The sequence below is a fragment of the Mustela erminea genome, chromosome 11 (genome assembly GCF_009829155.1).
Source record: "Mustela erminea isolate mMusErm1 chromosome 11, mMusErm1.Pri, whole genome shotgun sequence".
Lineage (NCBI taxonomy): Eukaryota > Metazoa > Chordata > Mammalia > Carnivora > Mustelidae > Mustela > Mustela erminea.
In genome coordinates, this window is record NC_045624.1 from 47,534,367 (window position 1) to 47,560,161 (window position 25,795).

At 41.3% G+C, this 25,795-nt stretch overlaps 1 long non-coding RNA gene and 1 pseudogene across 1 annotated transcript in view; both read left to right on the forward strand.

The window, feature by feature from the left end:
* Positions 1–23,974, forward strand: part of LOC116569580 — a 31,094-nt gene extending 7,120 nt beyond the window's left edge. The window contains exons 3-4 of the long non-coding RNA XR_004277085.1: positions 20,967–21,074; positions 23,402–23,974. This is a non-coding gene — a long non-coding RNA (uncharacterized LOC116569580). The remainder of the gene's footprint in view (positions 1–20,966; positions 21,075–23,401) is intronic.
* Positions 4,104–4,633, forward strand: LOC116569579 (annotated as a pseudogene).
* Positions 23,975–25,795: the final 1,821 nt, after the last annotated feature.

Below are 25,795 nucleotides of genomic sequence, written 5' to 3' on the forward strand. Positions count from 1 at the left end.
GGCTTTATATTAGCCCTGCAAAGGAATTTGCTGCATTCAGCAGACAATTTTTGTAGGTACCATGCTGAGCATTCAATAACATCCTTCTCTCTGTTCTGTGTGTGACTTTGACACTAACCCCTTATTAAATCCAATATGTAAAGCGTTGAAAATATCACTTTTCCATGGGAATGTTTACTTGTGGGATTCTGTGAAGAAGCGTGTTGAGTACTGCTTGCCACCTGCGAGGGTTATCATTTCAAACTGGAAATCACACTACACTTTGAAGACACTTGCCTGGAAGGGCTGACCAGAGGTAGGGCATTAACGGGGCTGAGTAGGGCTGCTGTTTATAGACAAAGGCTGCAGGCCAACTGCTGGACCAAGAGGTGGTATCCTGATCAGCAGAAGGCCTTTTAGACAGCGGCCTCTTCAACCATGATCACCCGCCTAAGGGCTGGCTCCCTGGGGCAGGCATAAAGACTTCTTATTTCCATTACGTGTCTTCAGGCACACATGTGGACAGACACATACGCATGTGTGTGTACACGCAAACACAGAATTCTCTTCAAAAGATGGGTTGGTAGGAAGAGGGAAGGCTCATGTGCAGTACGTTGCCATGTCAGCTGGCTTTGCTATGGACAGACCAGCAGGCAGACATTGCTAAAGGCGAAAGCTTCTTCCTGAACCTCATCAGAATGGGTCTGATCCTGAAATAGCTCTCCTGGGGGTTTATTTTTCAAATGCATTCATTGAATAAACAATAATTTTGAGAAAAATGATTTAGCTACAATGATATTTGCATTGAAATTTAAAAAATAAAGTGAGTCTGTCTTATTAGTCATTTTTGAGATTCCTATTTTCAACTTAGTAACATCAAGCGTTTTTATGTCTGGAATCAAGATTGTCTCTGCACTTGGAAATATCCTATCTGATAGTTTGCGTGTGCCAAGGAAATTGGCTAAAGGGCAGATTGTTTGATTTGGATCTTAGCATATATCCTGGTTAAAAAGTAAAGTTCAGGGTCGCTTGGCTGGCTTAGTGGGTAGAACATGTGACTCTTGATCTCAGGGTCATGAATTCAAGTGCCACGTTGGGGGTAGTGCTTACTTCAAAAAAAAATAATAATTTCATGATGGTAAATGGGGAAAAATACCAACATTCTCTTTAGTCATCATTGAAGAAGCTTGAATCAAGGAACTGAATTGTTAACTATAACTTTCTATGAGATATTTCAGAATGGTGATATTTTATTGTTAAAAAATAATTTGATCTCTTAGCATGTGGAAAAAAAAGTTGAGCTATAATGAATCTTAGACCTAAAGTGAAAATGAAGACTATAAAACTTATAAAACAAAATTTTGTGACTTTAGGTTAGGTAAAGAATTCTTAGGATGCAAAAAGCATCATGATACTTAAAAAAATAATCCAATAGACTTCATAAAATTAGGACCAAATAAGATGGTTAAGAAAATGAAAATGCAAGTCACAAACTGGGAAAAAATATTTGTAAACCATCATCTCCTAAAGGACTTTAATTAAGAATATGTAAAGAACTGTTATGACCCTGTAATAATACAAGCAACTTAATTTTTAAACAGTGAACATTTCCTCAGAGAAGATACAGAATGCAGGGGGACCTGGGTGTCTCTGTTGGTTAAGCATCCAACTCTTGATTTGGGCTCAGGTCATGATCTCAGGGTTATGAAATCAACCCCCACGTCAGACTCTGCACTGGGTGTGGAACCTACTCAAGATGCTCTCACTCCCTCTGCCCCTAACCCCCACCCCACCTAAAAAGAGAGAAATGTAAATAGAAAATAAACCCATGAAAAGATGCTTACCATTAGGAGTCCTTACCATTTGATTTGAAACACAAATCAAAACCACAATGAGATATCACTGGATGCATGTTAGAAAGGCTCTTTGAAAAGACTATTGTCTTTTTTTTTATTTTTTATTTTTTGATATTTCAAGTTAGTAAGCTGGTGAGGATGCAGAACAGGAATCTTCCTATGGGGCTGGTCGGAATCAGCAAAACCTGGCAACAACTGAAGTATCTTTCAGTGGATGAAGGGATAGATACATTATGGTACAACCACTCAGTGAAATACTACTCAGCAATAAAAAATGATCTGATTTATACAACATGGATGACTCTCAAATGTATTTTACAGAATGGAGGAAGCCAGACTCAAAATGCTATATACTGTATGATTCCATTTACAAGACCTATTTGAAAAGGCAGAACTCAAGGGACAAAAAAATAGATCAGTCGTTCTTAGGAACTGAGAATAGAGGAAGAGGTTGATTATAAAGGAAAAGAATAATTCTATATCTTTATGGTGGTGTTGGTTACCCAATTGAATTTGTTGAAACTCTTAGAACTATAAAAGGCAAATATTACAGATCTAAATTATATTTCAATTAAAAAAAAGAAATTGGATTTTTATTTCATGCCATGTTAAAAATCAATTTCAGGTACATAAAAGATTAAAATATAAAAAGCGGGCGCCTGGGTGGCTCAGTGGGTTAAGCCGCTGCCTTCGGCTCAGGTCATGATCTCAGGGTCCTGGGATCGAGTCCCGCATCGGGTTCTCTGCTCCGCGGGGAGCCTTCTTCCTCCTCTCTCTCTCTCTGCCTGCCTCTCTGCCTACTTGTGATCTCTCTGTGTCAAATGAATAAATAAAATCTTTAAAAAAAAATTAAAAAAAAAAGAAAAAAGAAAATATAAAAAGCAAAATGAAACGTTTCATAGTCAATATAGGGGAATATCTTTTTTTTTTTTTAAAGATTTTATTTATTTATCAGAGAGAGAGGGGGGGAGAGAGCGAGCACAGGCAGACAGAATGGCAGGCAGAGGCAGAGGGAGAAGCAGGCTCCCTGCCCAGCAAGGATCCCGATGTGGGACTCGATCCCAGGACGCCGGGACCATGACCCGAGCCGAAGGCAGCCGCTTAACCAACTGAGCCACCCAGGCGTCCCAAGGGGAATATCTTTTAAGGTCTTAAAATAGGGAAGAATCTCTTAAAACTTAATAGAGGGAAAGATAGATATCTGTGATTGCTTCTGTTCCTCGGAGATGTCACAAAGAGTGAAAAGTCAAGCCTCAAATGATAAGATATTTGCAACGCATATGATTAGCAAGAGATTAGTGTCCAGAATATATAACTTACTACTGCAAAAGAATATACAGTCAAAACCACACAAACATTGAAGTCAACTGTCTAACTATGGTTGCACACATCTGAATATTATGTTGATGGTTGTGGTGTTGAGTGAGTAATAAGTCATAGAATACCCAAAGTAGAATTTTATTTATGGGGCACCTGGGTGGCTCAGTTGGTTGAGTCTTGATCAGGTCATGATCTCAGGGTTGTGAGATCAAGCCCTACGTGGGGCTCCTCGCTAAGCAGGGGACTGATTTTCTCCCCCATCCCCCCACCTTTGTGTATGGGTGTGCTCACTCTTAAATAAATCTTGGAAAAAAAAAAAAAGAATTCCATTATATAAAATTCCAGAATGGACAAAATTAACCATGACTTGCTTGGGAGTATATCTGTCAGTTACTAAACAAAAAAGGGAGGCAATGATTATATAGAATTTAGGACAGTGGTTCACTTTGAAGTGAATGAGTGGAAGGACGGGTATAGATAATTTTCCATTTCATAGCCAGGGTGGTGGTATTATTATATAAAGTGTATGTATGTGTTTGATTTACTCTTGTTTTTATGATTGTGTTAGCTCAGTTCACTAAGAAGCCAGGATGGGGTTAAACATGCAAGAAATGTATTAGGGAGATGCCTGGAGGGGACCGTGATGTGGATCTGGCACCTGGGAAGAAGTGGGAGAAAGTAGGGGTGGGTAGGAAGAGACTTGGACGAAGTACAGTTCTAAGGAAGTTTTGGCCAGGCTAGTGTGGAGCCAAAGTCACCTGTCAAGGAATCACTGTCTTGCAGGAACAGTGTCCTTGCCATGCCTCCTCACTGGTCGGAATCAACATTTGGAAGCCTGACTTTGGCGTAACTTTGGAAGTGCTTTCACAAGGCAGCAGCTGATATAAATATAAACTAATAAAAGTAATTCCTTTCAGCTGGACCGCCATCTCCCAGTAATTTGACAAAATGACCAAGACAAAGGGAAAGAAGAGAGACACCCACTATGTTCTCTCCACCTTTTAAAAAACATGGAGTTATTCCTTTAGCTACATACATACAGATCTATAAGAAAGGTGATGTTGTAGACATCAAGGGAATGGGCACTGTTAAAAAATGAACACCCCACAAATGTTACCATGGCAACACTGGAAGGGTCTGTGCTGCTACCCAGCATGCTCTTGGCATTGTTGTAAACAAACAAGTTAAAGGCAGGACTCTTGCCAAGAGAATTAATGTAAGTATTGAGCATATTAAGCACTCAAAGAGCTGAGATGGCTTCCTGAAGCACATGAAGGAAAATGATCAGAAAAAGAAGGAAGTCAAAGAGAAAGATGCTTGGGTTCAACTCAAGGTCTAGAAAGCTCCACCCAGAGAAGCACACTTTGTGAGAACCAATGGAAAGGAGCCTGAGCTGCTGGAACCCATTCCCTACAAATTCATGGCAGGATAAGTGTAAAAAAGAAACAAAAGAAAACCTCAAGACTGTTTAAAAAAGGAAAAATGAATAAAAGTAATAAAATTGGGGCGCCTGGGTGGGTCAGTGGTTTAAAGCCTCTGCCTTCGGCTGGGGTCATGATCCCAGAGTCCTGGGACCGAGCCCCACATCGGGCTCTCTGCTCTGCAGGGAGTCTGCTTCCTCTTCTCTCCCTGCCTGCCTCTCTGCCTACTTGTGCTCTCTGTCTGTCAAATAAATAAATAAAATCTTAAAAAAAAAAGGTAATAACAAAATCAAAATAAAAGGGTGCCTGGCTCACTCAGTCGGTAGAGCATACAGCTGGTGATCTCAGGGTCATGGGTTCAAGCCCCACACTAGGTACAGACTTTACTTAAAACAAAAACCAACAAAAAAACCCCAAAGGGCAGCAGCTGGGCTTGTCAGTCAGTTATACTCCTCCCCACAATGGGAGATTGGAAAGGTGCATTTCTGTGGTGACCACAGTGGCATGTTTCAAAATATTTTTTAATTAAAAGAAAATGAAAATGGGCAAAGGATATCAAGGAAGGAAAACTCTTTGTTACAGAAGAATGTCATCTAATAAATGTAGAAGAAAAAACAGAATTGGGAAAATCATCTTTTTCTGGTCCCCAAATTAATAACTAATAACTAATTAATAACTGATTTGACAGAGGTTATCAATGGATTCTAAAGCAATGTGCAAGATCTCACTCCATAGATTACTAACTAAATACAGAGGGAAAAATGTGTGTTCCCAGTGGAGTGATCTAGTAGTTACTGCCTTAACCAAGCGACCAAGCCTGAGGGTTGGTCTCCATGGAACACCTGAGCATGTATGTGGGCCCAGCTTACAGCTATGGGGCCTGGAGTGCAGGAACACAGTAGGCCCACATGCCACTGTTTAAACATTTCCAATTTGTGAATTCAGCTACCAACTTTTACAGTGTATTTTATTCCAAGGCCTTGACAAAACACCTTTACAATGTATAATATATGTATAAAGCTATGATTTTTAGACAGGGACTTTTAGATGACTTAAAGATAGCAAAATATCAAAGACAACTGAATTTAATTATTGTGCACATTTTGTGTTGATACACTGTCATATAATAAAGACATACATAATTTTATATATTTCAGTAACATTTATTGCCTTCATTTCAGTAATATCTCTTAACTAATCAATAGTTGGACATAAATTATGTCCTATATATAGATAGTAATAATTCTAAAGGATTAGAAATATAAAATGTAATGGTATTCAAAGTATCCAAAATTTGAATATATTTTATTTTAAAATGAGTTATTAAATATTACTATAGAAAATTTAACCATATTTTTATATATGCTCTCCAGAGATATCATTTTTCTGCTAAATATTCAAAATGATCTATTAAGAGACACGACACCTACAATATATTAATAATATCAACTTTTTTTAGAATTTTTTTTAGGATTTTATTTATCTGTTTGACAGAGATCACAAGTAGGCAGAGAGGCAGGCAGGGGGTGGGGGAAAGCAGGCTCCCCGCTGAGCAGAGAGCCTGATGTGGGGCTCTATCTCCGAACCCTGAGATCATGACCTGAGCCAAAGGCAGAGTCTTAACCCACTGAGCCACCCAGGCACCCCAATAATATCAATTTTTTTTTAAAGATTTTATTTATTTATGTGACAGATCACAAGTAGGCGGAGAGGTAGGCAGAGAAAGAGGGGGATGCAGGCTTCCCGCTGAGCAGAGAGTCCAATGCGGGGCTCGATCCCAGGACCCTGGGATCATGACCCGAGCCGAAGACAGAGGTCCTAACCCACTGAGCCACCCAGGTGCCCCAATATCAATGTTTTTAATGAAAAGTTACTGAAGCTCAAATTAAACTTAATTTTTTTGAAAATTTAATGGAAGTTTTGAAAATACTTTTATAAAAATAAAAATTTTGTAATTCTAATATTTGATATTCATCCAGTGGCCTAAAAAATATTCATATTTCCTGTATATGTGAAAATTGTTTAATGTTACAAAATGTGCAACTTACAAACCCCACAACTTTTCCTTCCCCCACATCCAAGGGTTAACTAGTCAGCTACTAGTTGAAACTTGAAGAATATAATTGAGTGAGTTGAGTAGTACCTTGAATGAGTTGAGTAGTACCTTGTAGGGATACTCCGTGGTTGGTTTAGAGGTTAGCTTATTTGAATCCAAACGATTTACTAATTATGTAAACTAGCTTCCAGGACAGTAAAAGCCTGTGCCTCAACCCAAAAGTCCTAAATCAACCCTTGCCTGGAAGTCATCTGCTTGTCAAACCTCTTGGCTAACATCTAGCTCTTGCAGTGTGCAAGTTACCATGACAACTGAGGGGAAAGTTTTGGTCAACAGGATATAATCCAAAAACAACTTTCTAAAAAAAAAAAAAAAACAACCCTTGGAGCAACTTCTTGAAGCCAAAGGGGATTTGAATGACACATGCCTCAAAAGAACAATGGCTCACAGGTATAAACTCTGGAAATCACAAGGCAAGAAACAGAAAATTAGATGATGGTTCAAATTGAAAAAGCAGGAAACATGGCCACCCCAGCCCCTCTGTACCTGGGGACCCCTGGATGTAGGATGTCTGAGGAATGTCTTTTGGTTTGATCTGATTGGAAGAGCTCCATATCCTTCCTAAAGGTCCCAGAGAAGAGTGACTTTGTCTCATTTGAGCTGAGACCCAGACATACTCAACAAATACGGATTTCCAGACATCTCGGTACTTGAAACGGTTGAGCTTTTTCTTGTTCCATTTCCTCAACCACCCTAGAGTTCGTTTTTGGTTACCCAATATCACTTGGAGGGAAAACTGCCTTTGCAAAAATTAAATTTGATTAAGACAAAATAGAAAATAAAACATTTCTTAATTTATTTGCAAAATGTCTTTTGGGGAAAATGCTTTCTCTGCAGTTAATGGGAAATTTCTTATTTTTCTGTGCACCATCTAAACTCTCTTCGCCCTGATGACTTCCTTGATTCTCCGGCTCCCATTTTCAGCTATGTGGTTCAGGGGAGCAGATCCTCTCCCACCTCCTAAGAAGATGCTGTGACTAGGTTTGGGTAAATCAGAAGCTTTCCCATCTGCGGGCCACAGTGACTGGTGCAGAGCTCTAGACATGACTAATCAGAACCAACAGAATCTACTCTGAAGAAACTGAGCATCCTGGTAATGTCATCCTGTCCTCTTGGGTCGGGAGGCATTGACCGCAAAAGCCAGTGCACTGATAGAAAGGCTTATTGTAAGGCCCTGTTTCCTACAAGCTGTGTGACCTTGGACAGATCCTTCGACTTCCCTGGGTCTCGTCATCAGAAAGTCCTTCGTGACCTTTGTGAAGATTTTTTAAAGGATGCATATGTGAAAGCGTGTTCTAAATTGCAAGGCCTTGCTGAAATGTAAGACCTTGCCTTTTGCTTTCCTGGCTGCCTGTAACTACTGGGATAAGCACGTAGAGATGTTTGGGCCTATTCAATGTGCTGGAAAACCAAAAACATTGCCAAGAAGAAAATCTGAGGCCACAAAAATTGTCAGAGCCAAAAGGACCGAGGAGGACATCTAGTTCAACCCCTCATTTGACAGAGGAGGGCACTTGCTCTTTCTACCTTGGAAAGGGAGGAAATGAGGTAAGACAACTACTGCATCTATTCGGCTGGGTTCCCCACATTAAATTAAAGCAATCGGATAATAAAGAACGGCCTCTAAGCCAGAGCCCATGTCAGTGTTTGAATAATGTGGTTTATCTTCTCCCCACGGAAAACAGCCTCACCTGCAGGGAACTGACAGTCACAAAAAACACAAACAAACCCAACAAAATGGAATTTACCTAACAGTCTACCCCCTCTAGTTGGTCCTCCTCTGAGTTCTAAGATGAAAGGAAAAGAACTTTTCAGCTGGAAAAATTGCTGAGCCATGTGTCTGAAATGCTTGACAAATCACAGTGGGGATTTTATTTAAATTTTTTTTTTTTTTTTAATTTTCCCTGTTGGTAAGAACCACTCCCGCCAAGAAATTATTTGCCAAATGGTGACTTCATTTATGATGCTGGCAGTGTGATGTTTAACAGCTGACATTTGACTACTTTTTAAAAATCTGTCCCTTAGCTTATGTAGCAGTAGAAGTGTTGCAAAAATTTGGAGAAGCACATGTAATGTTCAATTATTTTCATAGAAAAGAGTTATTGGAAGAAGTCATAGCTTGCCAATATTTTTAAATCTTGTAATTAAAAAAAAACAGTGCATAAAATACTTTATGTATATTAAATAATCCTCACAACAACTTCCGGAGGTGGGTGCTATTTTTAATCACCCATAGGTTTAAAGTAAGGCACAGAGAGGCTGAGTAACTTTCCCAAATTCACCCAGCCAGTGGGTAGAAGAGCTGGGATTTGAACATATGCATCTTGACTCCAGTCTGACTATTTAATGGCCATGCTACACTGACCTTCTGAGGTAACATTCTGCATAGAATACTTCATATATGCTCAAAGAAAAAACTTGTGTATGAAATTAAGACAAAATACCTGTTCTTATTGATCTATCTAAAACACTTTCAGTGACAGCATCAAGGGAAGGCAGAGCGACCGGAGCGAGGACACAAGCTTTGGAGCCAGGTTCAATTAAACTTGAGCTCAATTACTGGCTAGTAGCTTTTATGACAAGTTCTGCACCTCTGTCTTCTTTGGTTTCTTCCTCTGTAAAGTCGGGATAAAAATGTTACTTAAACTCTAGAGGGGTGCTGGGATTAAGGAAGATAGTTTATGTAGAGTACATATGTCCTGTAAAGTATCAGGGGTGGGGGCACCTGGCTGGCTCTGTGGGTTGAGCACACAGTTCTTGGTTTCAGCTCAGGTCATGATCTCATAGGATTGAACCCTGCGTTGGGCTCTGTGCAGAGTCTTCTTGGGACTCTCTTCCTCTCTCCCTGCACCATTCCCCCCTTCTCTTTCTCTGGAATACGTAAATAAATCTTTAAATAAAAAAGCATCAGAGGGTATAGAGTGCAGAGCCTAGCGCCAGTCCTCATTGTCACCCATCATCGTCACTACCCTGTGTATCAGAGATCACTTCAACTCTGCTTCACCTTCTCTCAGCCTTGTTATCTCTTATTCCAGCCATTCTCCCATCCCTCCCTTTCATCTGCTGCGGCCCCTTTCTGCCCAGGATCCAGTCTGCTTCTCATAGCTGCTACCTACCAAGGCCTTGCCTTAAGCCCAACTCTGCCCCTGTCACTCCTCCCCCAGGGCATCTCTGTTGACCCCAGTCCATGCGTCTCCAAGGGAAACTGCTTACATAACCCGGAAGTACTGGCAGGGAACCTTCCATAGTCAAAACTTTGACCCCTCCTTCTCCCTTGTCTGATGGGATACTCATTTGCTGCAGCTGCCATAACAAAGAACCACGGACCAAGTGGTGGCTTGAACAACAGAATTTATTGTTTCACAGTTCCAAAGGCTGGAAGTTCATAATCGAGGTATGGGCAGGATTGGTTTTTCCCGAGACCGCTTTCCTCTGGCTGTGTCCTCACTGGCCTTTGCTCTGTGGGTGCACATTCACTCTTCTTAAAAGGACACCAGTCAGATTCAGTTAAGGCCCACCCTAATTTGGGGAGGACACTGATCAGCCTGTAATGGAGGGTCCTGCGATGCCTTTAATTCGCCTCCGCAGAGGATCCTATGGGATAGATCAACCAGTTGCCTGTGGTTGTGAGCAGTTTGAAACATACCCTTCTACCCTGGTTTGCATCTCTGCCCTTTTCTGGGATCACACTCACCAGTAAAGTCCTTGCACATAAGCCCTAGTCTTATGTTCATCTTTCCTGGGGAAGTTGGCCTAAGATGCTTGTAGAAACTGGCTGGTGTCCTACCATGTGGCCAACCAGCCTATCAGGTGTGTTCCCAGCTGTCCTTTCAGTCCTCCCTGCCCATCCTGTGCCAGGCTTGTCCTGTTCTAGCCACACTGGACTCTTCACCCTCACTTGTCCTCTCCAGGAGTCCTCACTTACCAATGACTGGGCAGGTCTCTTCCTTCATCTGCTTTAAATTCTAGAAGAAAGCTGTTTCACCTTCTTAGGCATGACCTTTATGACCCTCCTGGAGATGAGTAATTATCTCTTTACAGTTCTAAATAAATAAGTATCCTGGGTTAATTAGGAAAGATACAAATGTCCAGATTTGCATAAAAAGGAAATCACACTGCTTCAGAAAGTGCCTAAATTAGTGCTTGAGAATGTATAGAAGAAAAGTTAACAGATGTACAGCTGGCCATTCCCAGATTTTAATGAAAACCCATCTTTTATTGGTCAAAACACGACTAGTATGACAGCCAAGGCAAAAGAGAAGGGATTAACACACACATGCTCTCTCACACGTCTGTACAAACACATACTTCTTAGCATTCTGTTATTTTATACTATGTGGAAGCAGCAGGATATGGATACAAATGGATTTTTCATGTATTTCTCTTGGCATTATGGCCATATTTAATGTAACATCCAGCAAAGCAGAAATTTTAATTAAGTTTATGGTCTGACCATCTGTATTTGTTTGGGATTTCTGTCTCTTCAAAGCAAAAATGTGAACCTGGCTTTAGACCTGGAAATACCCCCAGCTGCAACCAAATGCATTATCAACAAACTGAGAGTGTGTGGTCTGAAATATAAAATGAGATTAGAAGAGGGGGAGCCCATTATCAAAATATCACAAAAATACCTGGATATTAATTATGCAGTCACTCCTTTATTCTGGCAAGCTTTAGAGAAGATAAAAGGGAAATTTTATATATTTTCAAGGGAAAAAAAAAAGTCACAGCATCAATAAACTGCCAAAAAAATCAATTAAGTACATTTTACTTGTTTCTGTGGGGTTTGATGTTACTTTTCTTTTAATCTTCACCTCTTGTGTTTTATAAATGGATAAAGCCTATGGACAATCTGTATCCAAATGTTTTAATCAGTCAGCCTTCCTTTCTTTAAAATAGTATAAAAACTCGCTAGCATACAGCAAATGAGAATAGTGAATGTGGCCAATATATTAGTAAAAAGTATTTGTACATACTTGGAAGCAATAACTAAAAATACTCTTTGAAGATAATCTGTAGGACGGACATAACGTAGACCTGCAGCCTCTCACCTGCCCTTTGGGCAATGAATTGAGCTGCCGATAGTTTACCTTTGCATTCTCTGTGAAGTGTTCATTATATAACATTAAAAGTATGACCATATGACCAGTTTGAAATGGCAAATCTGGGTTTTAACCCTGAAACAGTGTTGCCCACTTTCCTGTTGAAATTCACAATCCTGAAAACAAGGACTGTCAGAATCTGGCAGGTCTTCCCAGTTCTTGCTTCTAGAAAATGAGCTTGTTGCTCTAGGTAGAAATGCGCTCAGACCTCCAGCACCACCTAGCCTACAAATACAAGTCCTGGGCCAAGCAGGAAAAGAGGGAACTCTCTCCCATTACACCACCATGGCTTTGTGGATCTCTCAGAACGTGGTTGGTCTCTCCTCTTAAAGTAGCCCATTTGTGAACTAACTCTCCTAAGCTTGTCCGTGAAATATAGTCATATATTTACCAGAGTGTTCTTTATTGTATGCCTACTGTGTGCCGCACCAGGAAGTGTGCTAGAAGCTAGCCACACAGGAGTGAGCAAAAATAAGTAAGCTCTTGTGGACAATGTATCAGTTTTGTGTCCATTTAGAGACTCTGAGAAAACAACTCAGGAGGAGGTAAGAGAGAGATGAGAGTGACAGGGCACCTTGGGAGGGGTGGCCCCCACAAGAAAGTGCTAGAAGGGAACAGGGAAATCTCAAGGTTTTCATGTGTTCCGTCCATTCAGAGTAACAAAGACTCAGGAGGTGGGTCTAATGCGGCCCAGCAAAACAGAACTAGGGTTGAGGGTTTGGATGATAGCATAGATGGGACACATTTCCTGTGGCAGGTGGGGGAAGTGCTATAGGGAAAGTCAGAACAGGGTAAGGGGGACGGGAATGCGGGGGCAGGAGGTGGGAGTGAGGACAGACGGATCAGGGCAGGCTACCCTGACAAGGTGACGTGTTGAGCTGAGTGAGGAAGTGAGCTGCGCAGGTGTTTGGGGGAGAGCACTCTGAGCCTGTGTTTCTGCGTCAGCCTCCACCTCCAGGTCCTGGAGCAGCTTCCCCTACATTCTTTCAAATTAGTCAAGACCCATTTGTTTCTGCCAATACCATCTCCTCCTGTACTCTAGAAACTTCTTTAATCCTGACCTCTCCATCCCTGGACGATAGGTTCTGCCGCCCAGCTGTGGTGGAAGGGCTGCAGGAGAAAGGGGGAAAAAAACAAACCAGGTGACGCAGAGGGGAAATATATCTGGGGGGTGGTTACCAAAATAGTATCTCCATTATACATATTCTAGAAAAATTATTAAATTAATATTAAAGAACAACTCAAGCAGAACAAAAGTTTACCTAGAAAAAGATACAAATCAGGCTTACCTCAGACTTGACTCCTGTCATAGTAATTCTAGAAGACAAGGAAAATGTGTCTACAGACTTTAGGAAAAGGATCATGGGGGCATCTGGGTGGCTTAGTGGGTTGGGGCCTCTGTCTTCAGCTCAGGTCATGATCTCAGGGTCATGGGATCGAGCCCCACATTGGGCTCTCTGCTCTGCTTACGCTTTCTCTCTGCCTGCCTCTCTGCCTACTTGTGATCTCTCTCTCTGTCAAATAAATAAATAAAATATTTAAGGAAAAAAAAAGGAAAAGCATCATGACACAAGAATTTCATGTATATATTTGTATGTGTAGACATATATACACATACATATATATATATACATATATATACATGAAATTCTGTGTGTCATTCTCAAATATGTGACATCTCAGAACATGAAGAATCCCTGTATCCCACTTGAGAAAATTCTAGAAAATATATTCCCATGACCACAGTAGAGATGAAAGTTAAGAACTCCAGAAAGAGGAAGTTGTAGCTAAAAGGCCTAAGGATCCCTTGTCTACTCAGGTCAGGACCTGGAATGAAGAGCGCCAGTTGGGGGTGTGATTCAAGGGGCCAAGCTTGGCCCTATTGTACTTTCTTCCACACGGCCTCTGCTGTGGCTCCTCTTTCCACTTCGCAGTGCCAGGAAATGGGCTTGTTGAGCTATATCCTTCAGATTCAGAAATCTTTTGCGTGTATCATGGCTACTGGCAACGGTAATGAATAGGTTCTCTTCAAGGACTGGTGAGCAATGGCTATACAGGGCATTCTGTTAAGAAACTGAACCAGGAGAATTACTTCTAAAATGTACTTTTAAAATGTGCACCCGGGTGACTCAGTGGGTTAAAGGTTCTGCCATCAGCTCAGGTCATGGTCTCAGGGTCCTGGGATTGAGCCCCGCATTGGGCTCTCTGCTCAGTGGGGAGCCTGCTTCCTCCTTTCTCTCTGCCTGCCTCTCTGCCTACTTGTGATCTCTGTCTATCAAGTAAGTAAATAAAATCTTAAAAAAATATATATGCTTTCCCCGCACCAAACCAGAATGACATAGTGCAACATAGTGGCCCTATTTTTTTTTTTTTCCTGCCTTAGAACATGAATGATGAGTTTCTGTACTTTTAAAATTTACACTGAGAGTCCTGAGTCAGTGAGGTTTGATTGGGAAAGACTACTAGGCCACCAAGTAACAGATTTGATCTGAGTCTCTTCCAACCCCCTTTCTTTACAGGATCTATGAACGTTCCTGTGTTAAGAAATCTTTAATTCAAACTAATTGCAATTATACTTTAAAAAAAAAAAAAAAAAGGTATGGCAGGGCCCCTGGGTGGCTCAGTCGGTTAGACCTCTGACTCTTGATTTTGGCTCAGGTTGTGATCTTGGGGTCATGGAATCGAGCCCAAGGTCAGGCTCTGCGCTCAGCATAGAGCCTGCTTGGTATTCTCTCTCTCTCTCAAAAAAAAAAAAAAAGTATGGAAAAGAATTATAAGGAAATAATATTAAGGGGTAAGGGATAGTATCCTCAGTAAACTAAGTGATATATTTTTCCTGCTTCATAGTCAGCAGATATTTTAAAAACAAATTTTTAAGAAACCAACATATGCAATTTTATATAGAACATGTAATTGCAGCTATGTAAAAATGTACACAGTGAAAGAGAAATATATCCCAATGTATTTGTGGGACTATTGATGATTTTTTTCCTTCTCTTTATCTTTATGTTATTTTCTAAATTTTCATTAGGAGCAGGTACTATATCTGTAATGGAAATTTTTTTTCTTAAGTTAAATAAGATGATGAGGGTTTTGAGCTTGCTTCAAGAGTGCAAGCAGATTGCTGTATGGATGCCAAAAAAGTAATTGCTGACTATAAACAATTCTCATTTTCATCAAAACTGATTGGGCAGTTTCTACTTAGATTTCTAGTGAAGCCAATGTTTTTAGCTGGAAAGAGCAGAATTTCTTTTATAATATTTTAGAGTTCAAACTGCTCGCATAAGCTCTTTAAGAGTATTATTAAACATTCGTACTTAGCAACTCCAAAATAAAAAAGGATTTTCTAGGGGCACCTGGGTGGCTCAGTGGGTTAAGCCGCTGCCTTCGGCTCAGGTCATGATCTCGGGGTCCCGGGATCAAGTCCCGCATCGGGCTCTCTGCTCAGCAGGGAGCCTGCTTCCTCCTCTCTCTCTCTCTGCCTGCCTCTCTGCCTACTTGTGATCTCTCTCTGTCAAATAAATAAATAAAATCTTAAAAAAAAAAAAAAAGGATTTTCTATAGGGAGAAGGGGGGCAAACCTTCAGGAGTCCCCTCAGGAGGAATTAAACAGTCAGATCTTTCTAGGTCCAAAGCAAATCCTGTCAGGTGCTCAGAAGGAGTGTTGGTAAATTCCCTCATGTTGTAGCCTGGGCAAAAGGGTACGTGAGTATCTGGCTTTTGGGGGCCTGAACAGACCCGATTCTGCCACTTGCTGGTGAAAGAATCCAAAGGCAGAGAAACAAGACGAAACTGGAGAGGGAGACAAACCATAAGAGACTCTTAATCTCAGGAAACAAACTGAGGGTTGCTGGAGGGGAGGGGGTGGGAGGGATGGGACGGCCGGGTGATGGACATTGGGGAGGGTATGTGCTATGGTGAACACTGTGAATTGAGTAAGACTGATGAATCACAGACCCATACCCCTGAAACCAATAATACATCATATGTTAATTAAAAAAAACTAAGTACAGGAATTAAAAAAATAAAAGAATTTCAGTGAGACCAACATGGCAGACAGTGGATTAGCATCTCAAAGACTATCTCCAAAATACCCCCAAATATTTACCGGTTTATATAAGGAAAATGTGGGGCAAAGGTGGGTGGGTAGTGCAGGTGATCAGGGATGGTCATGGCCATCATTGTCTTAGTGTCAGTCACAGGGTCTTGCTGGCTCAGAGCAGTCCCTATTGCTTGAGGAGGAAGTGTTGGTTCCTATCAGGAAATGCTTTGCCTGAAGGGTCTTTTGCCTGAGATAAGAGATAAGCTGGAAAGAACCTAATCAATTAGAAAGTTGAGGGGTACCTAACTGGCTCAGTCAGTAGACTACACGACTCTTGTGGGGTCATGAGTTCGAGCCCCACACTGGGCTTGGAGATTACTTCACAAAAATGGAGGTAGTTGAAGTTTTCTTTCAGTTTAGTCTGAAATAGCACCAACGGGAGGCATGTATTACACCAAAGACTTTGGGCTTTGATACTCCCAGTCCCATCTCCTTGCTGGCTTTATAGCTGGAAAGAAAATCTAGAACTGCTTCGTCCTGCTTCGTCTCTTGCCCACCTCCGCTCCAGCTCTCCTGGTGTAACTAGTAGCTCTTTGGGAAGCAAAATTATGTCCAGATTCAAAGTGGTCTAGATCTATATTAAGAACAAAGGAGCATTTCCTGAAAGAAACAATCTGCCAAGATTTCATCTCACTCACACTGAAATGGCCTTTTATTTTACTTTGCTCTTCAACTTAGCTTTGTCTTTCCACTTCTGAAAAGGAGGTTTGCTTTTTCCTGGAATCACCAAAAGGCCCATTAAGGGGACTTCCCCTAAACAGTGTATTCTCAGCATGGAAATCTAGGCACACTTTCTCAGGCCCCATTTTCCCCTGGGTTTGCCCATAGCTGTTCCCAGACTAGAATGACGAGGGTGCTTTTTAAAAATGCAGATTCTCTGGGACCTGCCCGAGATCTGACTCAGAATTTCTTAGGGATTGGCCCCAGACTTCGAATTTTAAAAGCGAGTTTCCTGAGAAAATAGTTATCTGTGGCTCACAGTATATTCACAGTTAATACGTGCTGGATGAATTAACATAGAAGGGGGAGAGTTTTCTGAGTGATTCTAATGCAAACTAAAGTTTAAGAACTGTGGCTTTACTCTCTAAAAATAAACTTGAAGTTAAAAAAATTAGTTTGCCCTTCTCACCCTCCCTCCCAGTTTTCCCACTCATATTCCAGGTTATTGGAGTTCAGCTCCAGGTAAGAACCCTGTTGTATCCCATTTTACAGAAAGGGAAAAGGACTGAGGAAGGGCCCTTCCTTATTTTCACAACAACCTCTTCCATCGGAGTTCAAAGACGTAACAATAGCCAAAATCCTCTGAGTACTTCTAGTGGTCCCTGTATTTTTCAGACATTATTGTACCTAATTCCCATTCTACAGAGAAAACATAGGTGTTCTTATTAAATAGATGCCTAATTCACATTTGGTACTTAAGGAAACTGACACTCAGAAAGCATCTGAACTCAGGTGTGTTTTGTCATTCAAAATCTAGGCTTTTTCTGCTGTATCCTGATGCCCGCATCCGTCTCCTGAAATTACTTATTGAGCCCAGTCCCTCTGACTTAAAGCTTTGTTTCCTGCTCAGATTCACATTTTAATACTTGCTGGGCAATAATATCAGATCGGTTACTGAAAACCTTTTTTTTTTTTTTAAAGATTTTATTTTTTATTTAATTGACAGACAGAGATCATGAGTATGCAGAGATGCAGGCAGAGAAAGGAGGAAGCAGGCTCCCTGCCGAGCAGAGAGCCTGATGCAGGGCTCGATCCCAGGACCCCGGGATCATGACCTGAGCCAAAGGCAGAGGCTTTAACACTGAGACACCCAGGTGCCCCCTGAAAACCTTTTTTTTTTTTTAAAGATTTTTTTTTTTTATTTATTTGACAGAGAGAGATCACAAGTAGGCAGAGAGGCAGGCAGAGAGAGAGAGGAAGAAGCAGGCTCCCTGCTGAGCAGAGGGCCCGATGCAATGCGATACGGTGCTTGATCCCAGGACCCTGAGATCATGACTTGAGCCGAAGGCAGCGGCTTAACCCACTGAGCCACCCAGGCACCCTGAAAACCTTTTGATACAAAAAGGGTGACCCAGTGGGAGAGGCCGGATTCCGAGGGGTGCAGGCCCCCTCTCCGTGGCTCCCTCCACTCGGTCTTACTCGGGACCAGCTGGCTCTGGAAGCCTCTGCCCACGCCTTGGGTCCAAGGTCACTGACAACAGTCCTGTTATGCCAATAGCTGAGCTTTTCAGAGGATTTCCATGTATATGTTTGAAAAGGGGTAGATGCTAACCACCTGGAGAGAGACTAAGAATACAGTTGATATCAATTAAAATGAGCACGTTTGTTATTCATGCTTCTTTGTTTTCTGCTGTTAAAAAAATGGATGTGTTTCAGTTGTGATGCAATCTGGCAAATCACGTTTTGGAGCTCTTCCTTAAGAGTCAGGCCAGTACCAGGCCCTTTACTGGTCAAAAAGGAAATGACCCCAGAGAGGATGTTTAACATCTGAGAAAGCTGTGGAGGCTGGGGGAGGAGGGAAGGGGTTGGGGGACGGGGCGGCGGGGGGGCAGTTATCACGGAAGTGGGGAGAACCACTTAGAAGTTTGGGTGTTTGCTTCTTATTCATTATTTCCATTGGAGTCTGTTTTTTAATCGCAAGCTCTATGAGGTCAGGGACAGCGTCCCGTTTACTGCATTATCTCTGGAAACCAGCACAGAGAAGGCAATCAGTAAACCTTATGTTGGATGTGGAATTTGAAACTTTTCAGGAATCCCTATGTGGACATCATTATGGTAATTTTGTATTTTCTAATCTCGTACAGAACGATATAATTGAATGCAGTCACAATGTCTTAAGTTGTTAAATATCTGAGCCCATATGTAAGATTTCAGACATCCTCTTTTTGTCGTTAAAGATATGACTGGAGAAATGGAATAAAACAGAAAGTTAGGACAATGTTGAAGAATCAAATAAATCCAAATTCAAAAATATTACAACAATGTTTGTTACTATTTTTCTTTTTTTCCTTTTGTTCCAGAATGATGTTACTTTGCTCCAGGAACAATGAGTCATTTGTCATCTGTATTATGCTTTCTTCCAAATAAAATAGCTATGTAGGGTGGATTTATAGAAAAAAAAGCCTTCTTAAGTCTAAAGACATGCTAGAATAATATTATTAAGATGGGCGATTTGGGGTGCCTGGGTGGCTCAGTGGGTTAAGCCTCTGCCTTCGGCTCAGGTCATGATCCCAGGGTCCTGGAATGGAGCCCCGCATTGGGCTCTCTGCTCAGCAGGGAGCCTGCTTCCTCCTCTTTCTCTGCCTGCCTCTCTGCCTACTTGTGATCTCTCTCTGTCAAATAAATAAAATCTTTAAAAAAAAAAAAAAGATGGGCTATTAATGGCAATTAGAGGAATGCCTTACTTAAGTGTTAAAATCCAAAAAAAAAAAAATCAGTCTTTAGATTGCTGCAGGTTTGTCCCTATGGATCATAAGTATGGACAAATAATATTTATATAGAGATAGCTCTTAAAGTAAAATGACCGTGTTTTGTTTTCAAAAGTACGTACTATTCAGGGCAATTAGATGTAGAGTGAATAAGGAATCTATCTTTTCACTTACAGTGATTTATGCTAATCCTACAAGAATCATTGATACTCCCATATTAGATTAAGAAAATTATAGAATAACGGGGTATGTGGCTGCCTGAGTCGGAAAAGCGTGCAACTCTTGATCTCAGGGTTGTGTGTTTGGAAACCCACACTGGGTGTAGATATCACTTAAATAATTAAACAAACAAAAGAATTATAGACAAAGTTAGAAAAGATTTCAAAACATCCTAAGGTATAGTCTTTGTGGATACTCCTGTTATGGGCAAAGCAATATTGTAAAAGGTCTGAAAACTATGCATGTCCTCTGACCAAGTAATTGCTCTTAAAGGAATTTATCAAAAATGTGTGTAAAGATATATGTAGGGGTGCGTGGGTGCCTCAGCTGTTCAAGGGGCTGCCTTCCGCTTAGGTCATGATTCCAAGGTCCTAAGATGGAGCCCCGCATCGGGCTCCCTGCTCATTGGAGAGCCTGCTTCTCTCTCTCCCTCTGCCTGCCACTCTGCTTATTGTGCTCTCTAAAATAAAATCTTAAAAATATATATATATATGTAAAATATATACAACATATCCCTATTTATAATAGCATGGGATTGGAAACAGCCTAGATGTGCCACAGTGGGAGATTCGTGAAATACCTCATGGTCTATCTCATCATCTACAACCGCTTGTGAAGTCACACTGGTAAACATGGGACATGTTCACTATCTATTGTCTGTGTCGCCTCAATGTGGTGTTCCTCTAGACTTCACGTTGTCAAGTGAGTGAAAGCTAGGGACACAGGGTAGGGTGGCATGGCGAGTGAGTTGCATGTGGAGGTGCACGCAGACTTGGAAGAACAACTGTCTAAACACAAATGGTGCTTGGATTAGGTACTTGTTTTGCCTGGACCACCCCACCCTCCTCCCCCCCAACCAGCCTTTCACTTCCGTCCTTGCTGGTGAAGCCACATGAGGAGGTGTCCCCTGCTGGCACCTTGCTGCTGCTGAGAGGTCTTCTCCACCTGGTCAGTTGTCTGCAGAGACCCTCTCAGCCCTCAGAGGTCTCTGCAGATTCGGAAGAATGAGGGAGTTCATGCCCCACGCGGTGACCCTTGACCAAAGGGGTATACGTATTTCAAACGGTACGCTGGCCAGTGTTTAACATCCAGCTCTCTGATGAAAAGAACCCTGATGTGTAGTATTCACCAATCTCCATAATGTAAATGTTTCCCACCACGGTTGATTTCAAGACACTGACCCAACGTTACTGAACGTAAAGTTGGCAAGAGATGTGTACAATAGGCTGTACCAAGCTGGGACAAGCAGGCTCCAACACACCACTGAATACCACTCACTTCTTCCGTCTCTCAAGTGGACAGTCTGAGCATAGTCTCTCTGTGTCAGCTCCTTAAGAGGTATCCAGGGAGATGGAGTCCTACTCACCCACAGTGGTGAACAGGTTGATAACACTCCTTTGAGTTGCCTTTCCTTTTCTTAAAGTTTCCCTCTCTCCAGTCCTCCAGTCTCATTCCCTGGGATTACTTCCCAAGAGAAATACCAGCTCTGCCCATGAGCTCTTGTCTAAGGCTCCTTCTGGGGAAATCCAAGGTAAGATACAGTTACTTTGGGATGCGACCATTCTGATTAATTTGGATTTTTTTATTTGTGCTTATTAATGTCCTTGATTTTCTGCATCAGATATGTGTCTTACATAATTTAAAGGAAAGTAAGTGTTATTTAAAATTGTGGGTTATTTCTATATGTCATTATAGGGTCCCTGGTGAACTGGAAAACATTATGCAATTTAGGAAAATTTAGCTGCTTCGTAGGCTCCCATTTGTTATCTGCCATGCCCGTTCGTTGCCCTTCTGAAACGCAGATATAGGACTGATCCAGAGAAAGGGGAAAGAGAAAAGCATGTGACCAGGAAAGCAAGAATGAGTGGAAAAAATATATTTTCTTTATTTTTCTTATTGGCTTCTTACCTTTTCTGTAATCCTACCAATGGTCACAGATAGGCATTAATTAAAGGATATTAAAGATAATTAAAGATGAGAAAACTATGGTTCACAAAGTTGAATGATGAGAAAAATAGTGTTGGCATACAGTTCATATTTAGAGAGATAATCAGTAGAAATAAGTGAATTTCCAAAACTTGTCAGTTGACCAACTAGCAGAAGCATCATTATTTTCAGAAAATAGTTCATTCTGAGAAAACTCTGCAAGAAAAAAAAAAAATCTTACAGTTAAAAGAGAATTTAGTTAAGCCTTGAGATGCAAAAGAAAAGTATAAAAATCTATAGATATTAGAAATGGCAAGGGGAATATCTAATAGAAAAATATTCACAATGATTAAAAAAAAACACACAGGGGGTGACTGGCTGGCTCAGTGGGAGGAGCGGGCAGCTCTTGACCCCCACGTTGGGGGTGGAGATTACTTAAATGAATAAATAAATAAATTTTAAAATAATTTAAAAATTAAAACACATATAATTTTGTTAAACTCAACAAGAAGTGTGTAGGACCCAGATACAGAGAACTACGGAATGTTTCTGGGATGTGAGTCTTAGGAAAATGGAGAGACTAACATGACGATTTTTTTTACCAGATTCCCTTTCTGCCCCCGAGACGCCAAAGAGACTCTTTCAAAACCCTAACAGTTATACTTCAGGGCCTCAGAGAGTCTGTTCAGCTTGCTTCTTTCCCATTTGCTTTGTCTGTGATTTCCACATATGCGTATGGAGTATATAAACATACATATGCACATACACATATATGTATATATACACAGACATATGGATGTACAGAAACGTGTGTACATGTGTATAGACACACATACATACAAAACCTTAACTATGTAAATAAATACATCTAAAGGTTGAAAAAATCCTATAGCAGTAGATCTATGGTGACATTTCTTTCCCTTTTTTTTTTTTTAAAGATTTTATTTATTTATTTGACTGGCAGAGATCACAAGTAGGCAGAGCAGCAGGCAGAGGGAGAGGGGGGAAGCAGGTTCCCCGCTGAGCAGAGAGCCGGATGCGGGCCTGCATGCCAGGACCCTGAGATCATGACCTGAGCTGAAGGGAGAGGCTTTAACCCACTGAGCCACCCAAGCACCCTATTTCTTTTTTATTCTTTGCTCATTTTCTTCAATAAGACTGTATTATAGGGCGCCTGGGTGGCTCAGTGGGTTAAGCTGCTGCCTTCGGCTCAGGTCATGATCTCAGGGTCCTGGGATCGAGTCCTTCATCGGGCTCTCTGCTCGGCAGGGAGCCTGCTTCCCTCTCTCTCTCTCTCTCTGCCTGCCTCTCCATCTGCTTGTGATTTCTCTCTGTGAAATAAATAAATAAAATCTTAAAAAAAAAAAAAAAGACTGTATTATAAATTATATCTCTAATCAGAGAAGATTTAAAATCAAATTCCAGGGTGCCTGGGAGTCTCAGTTGGTTAAGTGACTGCCTTTCGCTCAGGTCATGATTCTGGAGTTCTGGGATCGAGACTCTGGGGGGGGGGGTGTTCCCCAGCTCTGCGGGGAGTCTGCTTCTCCCTCTGACCAGCTCCCCACTCATGCTCTCTCTCACTCTTTCTCTCTATCAAATAAATAAATAAAGTTTTTAAAAAAATAAAAATGAAAAAAATCAAATCAAATTTGGGTAGAATACAAGTACTTCTGTCTTACCTCTCCCCATTTTATTTAAAAAAAATAAAAATGAAAAAAATCAAATCAAATTTGGGTAGAATACAAGTACTTCTGTCTTACCTGTATGATTTCCCACCTGGGGGCAGTCATCACAGTGGAGTCAGTGACCGTGCTTGTCACCACGAGGAAGCCTAACAGCTACGTGGCTGGAATGGCAGTGTGGCTGGGCAGTATCTTGGAGTTTGAGGGCCACTAAGACACGGGTTCAGTGACATTACTCTTCTTCTCTCAGGCAACTGGTTTATCATGTGCTGGTGTTTATTCCCTCTCTCCTCTGGCCTTGAAGAAGCTCAGCACGAGACTGGCGTCAACATCTTTCCAACTCCAGATGACCCGCAAGTTCACCTTTTGGGAGTAACTTTCCCTCACACTTTGTATTTGACCCGATTAGCTTTTTTATTTTGGCATTGTTCTACTGTATTTCATGTCTCTATATAATCTGCCTGAAATCATTTTTGGAAGACAGAGTACACAAAAATTGACAAACTGTATGAAGTCAGAAACATACTGAGTTCCCTCAGGGTCTTTCCTTTCCTTGAGAAGCACAGTTTGGTGCAGTGGGAGGAATGACGTGGAAAGGGGACCGCCAGTTTCTGAATGTGCTCTCCTCACAGGCGAGGCCTGAGGCAAGTTGCTTAGCTTCCCCAGACATCAGGCTTGAGAAGGTTTGCTTTCGTCCCCGAAATTCATGGAACTTTCTCTTGTCCTGGTTTCCCTGACTGCCCTAAAGTAAGTATGTATGATGAGAGGGGCCCATTTACCAGACACTTCATGAGGCTGTGTATGTAGAGCTACATATGAGCTACACTATTTAGTGTAGAGCTACACTATGCCACGTGGAAATCGTCACACTCGTCGCCCTAAATCCCAGCTTCTCAGAGAGGATTGTGGAGAATTTCTTTCAGGACTTGCCATCACCATATTTATAGCAGTTTCATTTATATGGTGAAAACAATTTGATACAACATACATACTCCACTCTGGGAAACCAGAATAAGTGGTTTCTCAAATGTAATTTAAAAATCGTGAATCGTTTCTCAGCCTTTTGGCTAAGATCAAGTGTAGAAATTGTGAAAAGAGGTGCACCTGGCTGACTCAGTGGGTAGAACATGCAACTCTTGATCTTGGGTTGTGAATTTGATCCCCACATTGGGCATGGGGATTACTGAAATAAATAAATAAAGTAAATATTAAGATAATGTAGGAATATGGAAAGGAATGTATATAATAAAACAAACGAAAACATGAAATAAATTGCTGGATATTATATAAAGTCAAATCTGGAGGTGCCTGGGTGGCTCAGTCAGGTAAGCGTCTACCTTCAGCTCAGGTCTTGATCATTGGGTCTGGTATCGAGTATTGGGCTCCCTGCCCAGTGAGGAAGCTGCTTCTCCCTCTGCCTCTGCCAGTCTGTTTGTGTTCTCTCTCTTGCTCACTCTCTCTCTCAAATAAATAAATAAAATCTTTAAAAAGTTAAATATGACTGCACACAATTTTTTTTAAAGAGTTATTTATTTGAGAGAGAGAGAGAGAAAGTTAGGGGTGAGGGGCAGAGGGAGAGAGAGAGAGAATCTCAAGCAGACTCCATCCTGAGCATGGAGACTGACGAGTGCCAGGCTTGAACTCACAACCCTGAGATCATGAGCCAAAATCAAGAGTCGGATGTTCAACCCACTGTGCTGCCCAGGTGCCTCTTGACTGCACAGGAATTTAAATGGCTAAGTTCGAAGTAGGGTTGTAAGTATACTTCGGGGGTGTGACAGGAAAAAAATGATTAATACTAATATTAAATCACTGGTTGCTTTGAACCTTTAGGTTCAAATCTTTGGATAGACTGTAACTTATGCAGGTATTAGTGCCCATAAGTGTGTTCAAGCCACAAATTCTTCATCCATGGATCTCATAATTATTTGAGAAAATGTCAAGTTAATTTATTGCCTCATGAAAAACTTTGGACAGGTTCTCTTAGGGTTTTCACAGTTTGCAGTCTTATTTTGGCTTTAACAGGGCTAAGTCTTTTCCAAGAGTTTATTTTCTTCTTCTGCTTATTCTCTACTGTATAAGTCATAATTCCGTGTTTGTAGCAAAATAATCATTTCCATAGTAACCAACTGGGATGTCTTAAAAAGAGGATTATGACTTCAGGAAAGGAATAAACAACAGGAGCAGACGAATAATGAAAATAATCAGGACTCTTATTCTTAAAAAGAATGAAGAAATATTTGGTTGAGAAAGTGTGCCATAAGTCCTTCAGAATTATTTCTATCTTAAAAACACTACTTCAGGGGCGCCTGGGTGGCTCAGTGGGTTAAGACCTCTGCTTTCTGCTCAGGTCCTGATCCCAGGGTCCTGGGATCGAGCCCCGCATCGGGTTCTCTGTTCAGCAGGGAGCCTGCTCCCCACCCCCCCAACTCTCTGCCTGCCTCTCTGCCTACTTGTGATCTCTGTCTGTCAAATAAATAAATAAAATCTTAAAAAAAAAAAATCCTTTAAAAAAAAAACAAAAACACTACTTCAGCTCAGTGTTCAGGAGACATCCTTTACTCAAAGAGGCAGCTACTCTTGTTCCAGAGACCACTGTATGCATAGAAGAGATGAGGGGTGAAGGGAAGCCTAATAAATTCTC